The sequence below is a fragment of the Pteropus alecto genome, unplaced genomic scaffold (assembly GCF_000325575.1).
Source record: "Pteropus alecto unplaced genomic scaffold, ASM32557v1 scaffold88, whole genome shotgun sequence".
Lineage (NCBI taxonomy): Eukaryota > Metazoa > Chordata > Mammalia > Chiroptera > Pteropodidae > Pteropus > Pteropus alecto.
The window spans coordinates 19,153,766-19,166,605 of record NW_006494611.1 but is presented as its reverse complement, the minus strand read 5'-3'; the positions used below and the strand labels follow the sequence as shown (position 1 = coordinate 19,166,605).

Here is a 12,840-nt window from a genome sequence, read left to right as displayed (position 1 = left end):
TATTGGAGCAATCTGTATTTTTGCACATACATTTTTTTTTCAGTTATAAGTAGCTATTTCACTATACTTCCCAGTCATTAGCCCTATTTGAGAAACATCCCATATATACATATATATCCAGAAGAGCACATTTTCCCTAGAGAAAGTATCAAAAGCTATCAGTAAAACCCAAAGGAATAAGAAGAATTTAAAAAATAAAAATTGTGGTACAGAATGAAAAAACCATTCAGGAGAGTAAAATACACATCCCAACAAATCTCCAAAAAAGGAGAAAATGGTAATTTGGTATAGCAGAACCCTTCATATGAATGTTTATTGATTTCATATTCTCCAAGCATCAGGACACTAAATCAGAACTTGATACAAGAAATGCTTTTTAGTCCATGGAGTACCTTTTATTAGTAGTGGTTTTGTTTTGTTTGGCTAATCCAGTGTTCTAAGTGTAAGGAAGTATAGAGCTGTTTCCAACAGAGCTGCCGAGCACTGGTGTTGACAGGCGTAGTTTGTACAGTCACTAAAGACAGACATGTCTCCATGTGGGTCCTAGCTCTGCCACTTTCTAATTTACATCTCAGCTTCTCAGTTCCCCCACATAAAACAGAGATAATACCATCCCGTAGGGTTACTATCGAAGTGAAATGAAATAAGATAATGTGTGTAAATCACTTTGCACAGTCCTCAACACATGGTAAGTACACAGTAAATGATAATAATCACAGCTTTTATGAGTGTTACTTCAAGAAAAAATACATCTTTGAGATATATCTGATGCATGGCTATTCTTGACAAGAAATGGTATGCACACAACCTCATTCTCATTAAAGCTTTAGGCAAGTATTGATGACTGCACATATGTGAATGTATGCATGTATACATATGTATATGTGTGTACGTATTACAGAAATACACTTAAATGTGGCACATACTATATTGTAGGTTTAAAAGTTTACATAAAATAAATATATTTCAAAAAAATAAGCCAAACATACAAGCACTTGTGGAGGGAGAAACTACAATTACAACTTGTGGCAAGCAACTACAGCCCTGAAAACTATAAAATGTGGAACCAAACCAAAAACTATAGAAATCACTAAAAGCAGAAGCAAGAAAGAATATTTAAAAAGTAAAACTGCTGTTAAATGTAAGGTACAGGTCAAGAAATAGTGACCTGACCAACACTAAAGAGATTAGCCCCTTCTTGGGATGTGAGAAGCCTAAGAGCACAAAATACATGAATACCTACACAGTAATGCAGATTCCTGGCATTTGCCAAGTAGACCAATGTTTAAATAATACTCATAATAGTAACCATAATAGTAATAATACCAGCATATAGCTGCTGAGCACTTATGATTTGCCAGGAATGGTCCTGATAGCTCTGATGAGGGAACAGAGCACTCTCTGACCGTAGCCACTACAGTCAGTAAGTGGGAGTGCTGGCTCCATCCCTTGCTGGCTCAGCAGTGTCAGCTTTACATCCTCCCAGGGGTAGAAGTGAAAAGCAGATCAGAAGAGGGAGGCCAGAGGGACAACAGAGCAAGGCCAGCTTGCTGCTGGGCTGAAGCTAAGCAATGGCTGGATAGGCCTTAAAATATATAAAGAAAAGATATGAGTTAAAGCTTTCAATTATTAGGTAGAGACATTTGTTCTCTTTCCTCTCTTCCTTTTGAAAATATCTTTAAAAATCCCGAACTATAAGAGCTATATAGTAAATCATTTACATAGAATGCTCTTCCTTAAAATGTCTAAGTTATATGCTTTGAATCTGGTAACGAAAAATGTAAGAATGTTATAAGTAGCTATTTCACTACAGACTCTGGGCTGAAGGCTCTTCACAATCTCCTTTACTCTTTTAGTTCCCTCAACTTCATTTCTTTCTATTCCCAGTAACAAACTGCCTTCACTTAACTAAACTATTTATTACCCCCTAAATTAAATCTAATCTTTCTTAGTTCACATTCCTGGATTGAATTCTCTTTCTATTTGTCTAAACTCCATCTTTCCTTCAATTTCTAGCCCAATTTCTCCCTTCTTTATGAAGTAGTCTCCAAATGTCATAGCTCTCTCCACTGAACATTCCTGAAGCTTGATGGCACCTTTATCTGTAGTGTTCATCTGGCAGATGACATGACTATCTCACATTGTTATTTTTTATGTGTCTTTTATATACCCTATCTACCTCCACCGTCTCAGGACATGTGACCATGTCTACACATTGGCTAGAAGTTCAGTCTATTCATATTGGAGTAGTACTTAAACACACAGTAGTGCTTAAACATATTTTATGATTAAAAAAAAAAAATCTCAGGATTCATTCATTCAGTCCTTCGTTGAGTGTCAGATTATATATCAGGAATAGAGTGCTAAGCAAAAAGTAGGCACTGAACCTACTGGTATTTAGTAAAACGGACAACTTATAATCAAGTAATCATAAAAATAAATAAAACAGCACCTTTGTGGAAAGTTCTAAGAAGCAGTCAGTCTGTGGTGAGCTCATGGGGAGACCTGACACATTTCCCTGAGGAAGTAGGAAATCAGAGTAGTTTGTCGTTTCAGCTTTCATTTAACTTCAGACACTCAGCTAAAATTTACCTTCATGTGCAAGTACAAGTATGACCAGAATTACATACATATTTTTAAAAAAGCACTGGGAAAAATGAATAAATAATATGGACAATAATACTGGACTAAGTGGCTCTAAGTTTATAACTTGTGCACATTTAAGTCTTCTTTGGGCCATTGTTTCCTCATCTGCAAAATGACTGATGATTGCCTACACAACATCTATTTCTCCCTCTCTTCCTTCCAAAAGGAGCAGCAGTTTTATTCAGTTGCCCATCCTACACCACATGACTCAGGAGAAATAGGCCCTACTCTTTAGCTCCAAAGATGGCCAGGATCCCTTTCTAGCAATCATGGTAACTCCACATCTCTGGCAGTGGCCCAACCAAAAAATGAGAGTGTCTGCTGGGAAGCACCTAGAAAAAGGGCACTTCTTTCTGTAAGTAACCCTTTAAGCACAAGAAAGAAATGGTCTCATGGCTTCCTCAGAACACTGGGGACCTGGGCCACTGCAAACATCTTGCTGCCAGTCTGAGCAGAAAACCAGCACTTTGTGGAGACAAGATCCAAATTGGAGACGTTCAGGGACATTGTCGCACTATACCTAGGGTACAGCCTACTTCAGAAATGCTTATGTGAGATAATAAATGTCCTTGTTTAGACCAATCTGAAACAGTTTGAGGCAGGGTTTTGTTACCTGAAGCCAAAAACATCCCAACTGATACCTATGAAATCCCGGACTACATATGCCTTTGCAGTTCTATAATTTTGTTTTTAAATGCTTACATTTTCTCTTACAGTACAAATCTATGAGCCATGAAATTGACTGCTTAAACCTAGAAATTAATATATTTACTTCCCAAGCAAAGTGACTGAATTAGGTAATTTCTAAACCTTTCCCAATAAAAAATATGTAGATTGAATTCCACTAATTATTTCTATTTTAAAATATTACATGTTTATATGTATTATTACTATTGCTTATATTTAGCACTCAATATTGATTGGGTTGAATATAAACCATTAACATGTGGTGGAAGATCATTGCATTATTGAAAAAACTGTTTTATTATGTTTTTATTTTAAAATTTTCACATATCTGTGGTTGTGAAAACAGAAATGACTCTAACTTCAACCAACCACATCGTTATTATTTGGGGAATTTTGTTTTGAATTACATTTACCTTAGTCCCTCAAAAGGAACAGAATCCAAATGTCAATCATTTTAATAATCTGAGCAGAAAAACATGTCATCTATCTATATTTTGACTGCTTCCTATCCTTTGGGTAATATAAATTTGGTTTCAATCAAAATCCCAGCTTTTCATACAAGTCACTTCTTTGATGATATTTTTAGTCTAAAGAAAGTTATTTTCCATTCTTATATAATATCTAAAATCATTATGAATAAAAGTTAACTTATCCCAGGGCAGAGAGATACCTTTAGCTCACTTAACTATAAATCCAAACTCCCTAAGGAAAAGCACTAGATTAATTTTGTATTGTATAACATTTCACTGCCATGTATGATGCTGTTACTATTTTACTAAGCTATGATTACAAAGTCAATTCCTTAGATTGACTTATTTCCTCTTACTGAATTGCCTGATGGCAAAGTTGAACAGAATGGCCAGTTTGGTGCTCCATAGAAAGAATTGGATCAGACTGGGAGTATTTGGTCTGTAGTTCAATAATTCCCCTTAGTACTAGTAATTAACACAAAAACCTAATTTTTTAACACAATTCCTTGCAAAAATAGATACATTGGATACCATTATGACTGAGACATAAATTAGAATATTTTATAAATGTACTAAAAACAAAACAGCTATATTTTCTTAGAAAAAGTATGTTAGAATACTTACCAAATAGAAAGGAAACATTGTAAGTCAAAAGAAACACTTGGAAAAATTAACCGAGTTTCAAGCATAGAATGTCTTTGAATGGTCTCTTCAAATTCAAATAGTAAAATCTTGAATGTGGTATATACAATACACAGTTTTGATCTTATACTGCTTTCATTTGCAGCTGTCACTAAGTTGAAACATTAAAAGTTCATGAGGATGAACTGTCAAATTGAACCATAACAATCATAGTTTGTGCTGCCCTTTCAAAAACATGGCAAATTTTTCTTCCAAGCTGTTTGATTTGCAACACAGAAACAATATATGACTGTTGATAGCATAGACTCTTTTTGAGAAAAATAACTTCTAATCTTTTGATGCATAGTAATATGAAATCTAAAGTCCTCTGACAAAATACATTTTACATTTACAAAGATTAAAGGGATGCAAAGCTCTAATGTCTTTTCACCTTGATAAGGATGTCTGTGTTCTGGGCCACCTCCGCACCTCTCTGACGATAATGAGTGGAAGCAATGGTTTCCATTACTTCAAAGTGAACACAAAATACAATACAGCAGACAAAAGTCCTCTTCTTCTCTGACCATCTTTGACTTCTCTGAGACTCACTGATGGGGTTTGGAAAGTAGAATATGCACATAATTGGCTTGGAGATAAATGAAATATGTAACATCTGACTCAGAGGTTAAATAAAACTCTTTGATGTCAAAATCAGACTTGACTACTTGTGGTAACAAGAGTGGTCTATTCAGAAAAAAAAAAAAAAGATGAGTTCTTTTTCCCATCACAAATTAAGTTCAGGGAGATTTGATAATCTAATAAAACCAACCTCATAAAATCTTTCCACTCGAATTTCAGCATACAAGATTTACGAGGAATAAAACTGCTCATAATCTATAGTTTTCTAACCACGGAGAACATTTAGTGACATAGTTCTTCCTTTCCAGAAAATGGTGGTCTGAAAGGCAAATTAACTTCTAAAATGTCTGATTTGCCTTTTTTTCCATCAGCAGTATGGTGCTGTTTCTTACAGAAACTTAAATGACAAGAATACTTTACTGATTTCTATAGTTTCGATGCTTTGCCATACTAAAGTTGAGGTCTGTAATTCTTTGATGGGTGAGAAAACTAAAAACAGCTGTATCTTACAAATGAAATCCATCAAACTGGTGTAGAAGGCCAGCCAAAATGCTTGGCAGTGATTTTTAACCATGAATGGGCCTCTCTGGTGGGTTGGTTTGGTAATCACACATGGCTCATCTCTTGCCAGATGTTTTTTTTTCATTTTATCAAAACCATTCTCTTCCTTTGCTTTCTGCTGCTTCCAATACAACCAATAATAACTGTGTTTTGAACTTTTATTTTATTCTAGACATTACACCAAGGGCTTCAATATGCTTTTTCTTAAGCGTTTAAGGTAACATTACAGTTTTTGTTTGTTTGTTTCCATTTAAAAGATAAAAAACCTGCAATTCAGAAATGTTCACTATAAAGTAGCTAATAAGTGATAAGACTGGGTTTGAACTCAGGTCTGTCTGGTTCAAAATTCTATGCTTCTCCTCCTACACTACTACACTGTCAAGAAATGTTGAAGTCAGTAGGGCAAATTGCCATAGAGAGTTGAAAGGATAGCAATCTAAACCGTCATTACTTCATAGAAAAGGAGGAACTTCATGGAATTTATTGAGTTATTATTTTTTCTTTTGCTTTATCATCATTGTAAACATGTAGAAGTGCCTGTATTCAAATAGATATAGAGTTGATATGTGTTCTAGAGAATTTAATTTAATTTAAATATTTTTTAGTAACATGACTTTTTACTCTTCATTTTAAAAAATAATAATTTTTGTATGTGTGTTTAAAATACTGACATTGTGTATTTGATAGTTATTTATGTGTTGGTGTTAGAATGTAGGTGTAGTCAGAGTAAAAACATTGCTAAGATCAATAAAATATATTCAATACATCAAAAGTATCATCTAAAGACTTTCAATGTCTAGTGTATATGATGACAACTACCATACACAGAACAGTCAGATTCTAAGCCTTTTTTTTGCTTTCTTGCTTCTGCTTCCTGTGGGACTCAATGTGCCAACATATGGCCTGATCTGACACAGAGTTTTTCCTTAAGAAAGAAGAAAACAAGTATGCATGCCCTCATACACCCAAATTAAATTAAGCTGTCAACAGATATATGTAATGTTCCAATTATATGTTATTGTCTGAGTCTTCATTTACTAATAATAGCAGTAAACTATGACCACATCAATGTCTCATGTTTATAACGAATACCTAGAAGGACCAGAGAGATCTTTCAGCATCCAGTAACTGATTAGCTCATTATCTAGGAGAAGCATTTGCACTGTGAACCACAGAACCTTCAAATACATTTTGAGTTGTGTCTTCTATTTCAAGTATTTAAGAGACAAAGGTTGATTCTTAATGGAATTATATGTGCACATTTTCTGAAGGATACTAATTATATACTATATTATCTGTTGCCAAGTCCCTAAGAACTTTATGGGGTTAAAAAAAAAAAAAAAGGTTTAGCTCATATATTAGAACATGATAATATTGTCATTCTTCCTGTGTTCCTAAAGATTTCTTCATATAAGTTGGATCCTACTTAATTATTAATCAATCATCCTAATATGTGGATTCTTAGTGAAATGGAATAATTTTTTAGATGTAAAACATGCAAAATAGAAAGGAACGCTCTGGCTGGGTGTTTGGCAGATGCAATTAGCTGGTCCATCCAAATGGGAATGAATTACACACAACCTTCCAAGTTGTATTCCCTCTTGTAGGTCAACTCACACCAACAAAAAGTTCATAGCTAATAAAATGCCTTTAAGAGAATTGACACCTAGTAGAGACAAAGCAATCTAAAACTTCCTGCCAAAGCTTGATTATGCCAGGGCAAAGCAGTAACTTGCAGATAGTTCTGACAATTTATGAAACAGGTACCTCGTCTGCCTTGGAGGCAGACATAACATAACTTTATAGCAAAGCATGGAAAGCAAGCAATGCAAAGTGTCCCCAACCCCAAAGCTATAATCAATTCTGTACAACAAATATTGATTTGTTTTCTACCATGTGTTTGACTCTGAGAAAATGTAGTATAAAAGGTGAAACAAATGTATTCATGTGTATCTATAAAGCAGTCCAAAAAGCTGTCCCTTATATGAGATATATTGGGGAGTTGTTCAATTGCTATAAAGCTTCAGTTGTGCAAGATAAATAAGTTCTAGAGATTTGCTGTACCATGCAGTGTCTATAGTTAGCAATATTGAACTGTGTCCTTAAAAATTTAGTAAAAGAGTAGATCTCATGTTAAATATTCTTACACACACACAATAAAGGGACACAAGGAAATTTTTGATAGTGTCTATAGACATATTTTGATATGTCTATTATCTTGATTCTACTGATAATTTCATGGGTATGTCCAAACTCATCAAATTATATACATTAAATATGTGCAGATTTTTGTACATCAATTATATCTCAATAAAGTTGTTAAAATTACAATGATATTTTTAAAAAGAGATATATTGCTATGAGTATTCAGGAAGAGTGAAATCTGTATAGAGATGGATGGGAGGATATATACAGTAACATAAAAAGAGAGTAAGGCATTGTGGTTGAGTTCTAATTACATATTCTCTCAGTACCTCAGCTTTCTCATCTATAAAATAAGCATGACAATAATATCTCACAAGGGTGTTGTGAGGACTGAAAGGGAGAGGGTATATAGAGAACTTAGCATATACTATATGTCCAACACTAATTTTTCCACTCCACCTCACCTTTCTTACAACTATTACTATAATGAAGTGAGTAAAGGAGATTGAATGGCCTGACAAAGGAGATCTGTCTCCTATCCTTTCACTTTTTATCTTCACAATTTCATTTCATCATTGATGGAGTTTTGCACACTCACATGTCAAAAAGGGAAAGGTAAAGTGCTTTTGTAAGCTGAGACATGCACAAACTTCCAAAGAGGCGAAGACTGCCTTTTGAAAGAGAATTCCCCTTTCGGCTCAGCAATTGCACTTTTGGGTATTTATTCACAGAAAGCCAAAACAATAATCTGTAAAGATCTATTTATCCTTATGTTCATAGCAGCACAATTTACAATAGCCAAGATATGGAAGCAACTTAAATGCCCATCAACAGATGACTGGATAAAGAAGTTATAGTTCATATATACAATATTACTCAGCCATTAAAAAAAATGAAAGCCCATCATTTGCAACATTATGAATAGACCTAGAGGTTATTATGCTGAGGGAAATAAGTCAGACAGAGAAAGATAAATACCATATAATTTCACTTATATGTGGAATCTAAGGAACAAAAAGAACAAACTAAATAAAAACAGACTCACAAATGTAGAGGACAATCTGGTGACAGACAGAAGGGAGTGGGGCTAGGAGAATGGGGTGAAGGGTTAAAGAAGTACAAATTAGTAGTTGATAGATGGACATGGGGATGGGGACCATGGTATAGGGAATGCAGTTAGCTTTAATGTATTAGCTAGATAGAGAGCCAGAGGAGAGAAAGAGCAATTAGAAAGGGCATCATTTTATAAACTATATAAATGTCTAACCAATGTACTGTATACCTGAAACTAATAAAATAAAATTTAAAAAAAAGAGAGAGAGAGAGAATTCCTACAAACCTCCTTGCTTCCTGTAGTAAACAGGGAGACACTAAGCATTCAGAGAGAACACAGCTGACGAGCCATCCATCAAAGTCGGAGACTGCTTTAGGCAATTCACCAGTTTTCATGAAAGGCCTTCGCCTCTCCATGACAGGTTACTCCATCACGCTGAAGCACGCTTCACACTCTTCCATTGTTTAAACTTATTCCCAGATCAATGATCCAATTCAAGTCTCAGGCAGTCATTCATTCTTAGTTCTTCCAAATGTCGTGAACTGATACTCTATTGCTTGATATCACTGCTAAATATTAGACTCTCCTACAGGTTTTCCTAGTATTGCTCAATCTATAGTCTTTTTTGCTACCAAATATTCATAATTTTTTTCCCCTCTTGCTACAATCAAGACAGGTGTAGATGTCTGTCCACTCCCAAGGCTGCACACGGCATTCCATTGAAATGCTGTGGAGGGCACTTCAGGGGAATGAAATCAGCACAACCCTGGAATGAGAAGAGACAAGCCTCATCTCTGCTACTTACTATCTGTGAGAATCCCGGATGTCTGTCAACCTTTCAGGATCTCAGTTTTCTTCTCTGATAAACAAATTACTCAGAGGTTGAAGAATTAAACAAATGTGAGTGTGTTCTAAGATACAAAGCATACCCAACATAAAGTATTGCTTACTCTTTAAAATCCACTTCAGCACAATATGACATTTTAGAGTCTGTAATTATAAATTTCTCACTTAGAATACAAAGATAATAAATATTCCTGATGGCTAGAATGTATGCTTCACGATTATAGGGATATTTGTCATGCATACTGGTCTGTGGAAGCACTAGAACAATATATTACACATAGTAGATGCTCAATTGTTATTGTTGAATGAATAAATGAATATTATCCTTTGTTAAAGAACAATTTATAATATGCTGCTACTTGTAACTGTCTTAATAAACAGTCGCATCTCATTTGTTCTGTCTCCTTCACTAGCAAAAATTGAGTTCTTTTGCAAATACACTGAAAAAACTGAGTGTAACACTTCATTGGAATCTGAAACTCCACTTAGAAATACGTCTGAATAAAAAACAGCTGTTAAATTATAATTTACCTTAGTCAAGACAATAGAAACTGCACATCACCATTTATAAACAGCAAATTTAAAAAATTAATCATTTCCAGGTTTATATTTTCTACACTTATCTGCAAATTATTATTACTTTTACATTTTCTGACAAATCTTATATGTCTAATATTTTTCAAATTAATAGGTGCATTCGCTAAAATTGGTAATACTGTAACACATGCACTACCTGATATCTGTCGATGCAGGTTCATGGGAATGTTTCTTTACTGACCTTCCCTTATAAGTTATTCTTCCAAAGCCTTTATTTCATCTTGATTTACTAAAATGTGTTTGCCTCTACTTTTTGTGGAAAATGATTTTAAAATGAGTTTAGCATGGTACTATTTTAAATATAGTATTAACTAACTGCCTTCCTCCCTTCTTTAAGGAAACAAAAAACTACTGTCATTCTTTTTGGTTGTTTAATCAATAATCATTTGCATTAGATCTGTTGTTTTTAAACCCTCTTGACCAGATAAAATTTTACCTTTGGGTATATTTATTTTTGTCCTTAATCAGACCTGCCTCTTCATTATTCAATTACCAATCCCTCAAAACAATTAATAATTATATCATCTTTAGAACATGGGAGTTGCTTTATATAAGTAGCACAAATTGAATTTAAAACAATTTAACTAATTAAAATGATTGTTAATTGTTCTTTTTCTGTAAATTCTATGTAGCCAACTGTATCATGTAGAATTTATTATACGGACCAAAAAAAAAGGGGGGGGCGGAGTTCTATGGAAACTAACCTCACAGGATGGCCTCATCGTAAATTCCTAACTGGGTAGGTCATGGTGGATAGTCACTCCCTAAGCCTATAATTTCTTTAATGAAAAGTTTTAAGCCAGCCCAGTTGATTGTTCTTGTTTATCTAGGTTAACAAACCCTTGAAAGAAGGTGTTAACCACCAAAAAAGCACATAATCTTGTTAACTATTCTGAATCCAATCCTTGCCTTTCTTTCTCCAATCTTCTTTACGTCTTCTTAATTTCAAATACATAAGAGAAGCTGCAAACTATTATTCTCTGGAGCATTTAAAATCTTGCTCCCTGTATTTACTCCAAAGACTTGAAAACTCATATCCAAAAAGATATTTGCACACTGATATTCATAGCAGCATTATTCACAGTGGCCAGGACATGGAAGCAACTGAAGTGTCCTACGATAGAGGATTGGCTAAAGAAGCTATGGTACATATATACAATGGAATATTACTCAGCCATAAGAAGAGATGAAATACTGCCACTTGCGACAACCTGGATGGACCTCGAGATAATCATGCTAAGCGAAATAAGCTAGACAGAAAAAGTTGAAAATCATATGATATCACTTATATGTGGGATATAAACCAAAGGCAACAAATGAGCAGGACAAATAAACAGAGACTCATGGACATGGACAATTGACTAGTGATTTCCAGAGGACTATAGATTAGTAGTTACTAATGGGGTGGGAGAAGAGAGGGGAGGTAGACGGGGTAAAAGAGGTCAAATATAGGGGAGTTAGGGGAGGATGAAGTGGGTAAAGGGGATCAAATATATGGTAGTTGAAGGAAACTGGACTTTGGGTGATAAACACACAGTAGAATATACAGATGTCAAATTATAATGTACACCTGAAAATTATAGAATTGTATTAACCAATGTTACCTCAATAAACTTAATTAAAAATTTAAAAAAATAATAAAATGATCAAATAAAATCTTGCTCCCTGGCATATGTTGCCAGTTTGACTCAAATAAACTCATGAAAATTCTCTACATGTTTCTTATGTCAAGAGTTATATTGTAGTTGCAATAGTGAATAAACTTTAGAACTTTAGACAGCACTATTGCAATAGGTACATCCTTAAATACATACATACACACACATATACATATATACATACATTTCAATAAAATTTCCTATAGAGTCAATTCCCATTATGTGGACAATGTTTTCTCATCAGAAAAAAATGAAAAGAATAAATTAAATGGATTCTATTGGTTACTTTCAGCTCTAAAATATTGATTGTGCAAATTCGATTTTACTGTGAACCTCTTTTCACAACTGCAGATGTGTTCAGCCAAAAAATATGTAAAGTTAAGTAAAACAATATCATAGTTAAAAATGGACAGATCATTGTATTATAGTTTTAAAAGAGTAATTCTCCAATAAAACATTAACAATAATAATATAAACTATCCTCTCCGAAACCAAATATTACCAACATTTTGATTTGTACTTGAAATAAGACCTAGAAAAAACATAGAAATTAATGTAGGCCTCATCCATGAAAGGTCTGGATGTATGAATGTCTACTTAACCCTGACTTATACTACAATGATCAGGAAGAGGCAATTAATATTTATTGGATATATGCTATGATCAGCCTAAGAATAATTTCAGGAGTAACCTTTGAAGCTTAAGCAACTTCAGTTTTTTACCAGGTACAAACTGATTTGAACTTTCTACCTGAGGGTTCATTTAAACCCTTTTATTATTGTTGTTTAATGTTTCTCCCATAACTTCATTTTTATTCTTAAGATTATTATTGTGGTTAATAAAATGATAATTCAGTTAATAGGAATGTAGACAGTTGGCCTCAAACTGAAGATGACTTGAGGGAGTTGAGAAAAAG

The 12,840-nt window shown here is 34.1% G+C and overlaps 1 protein-coding gene across 2 annotated transcripts in view; it reads right to left on the bottom strand.

The window, feature by feature from the left end:
* The window catches only part of PRKG1 (protein kinase cGMP-dependent 1), a 1,107,428-nt gene that overhangs the window by 868,675 nt on the left and 225,913 nt on the right, over positions 1-12,840 (bottom strand). The window lies entirely within an intron of this gene.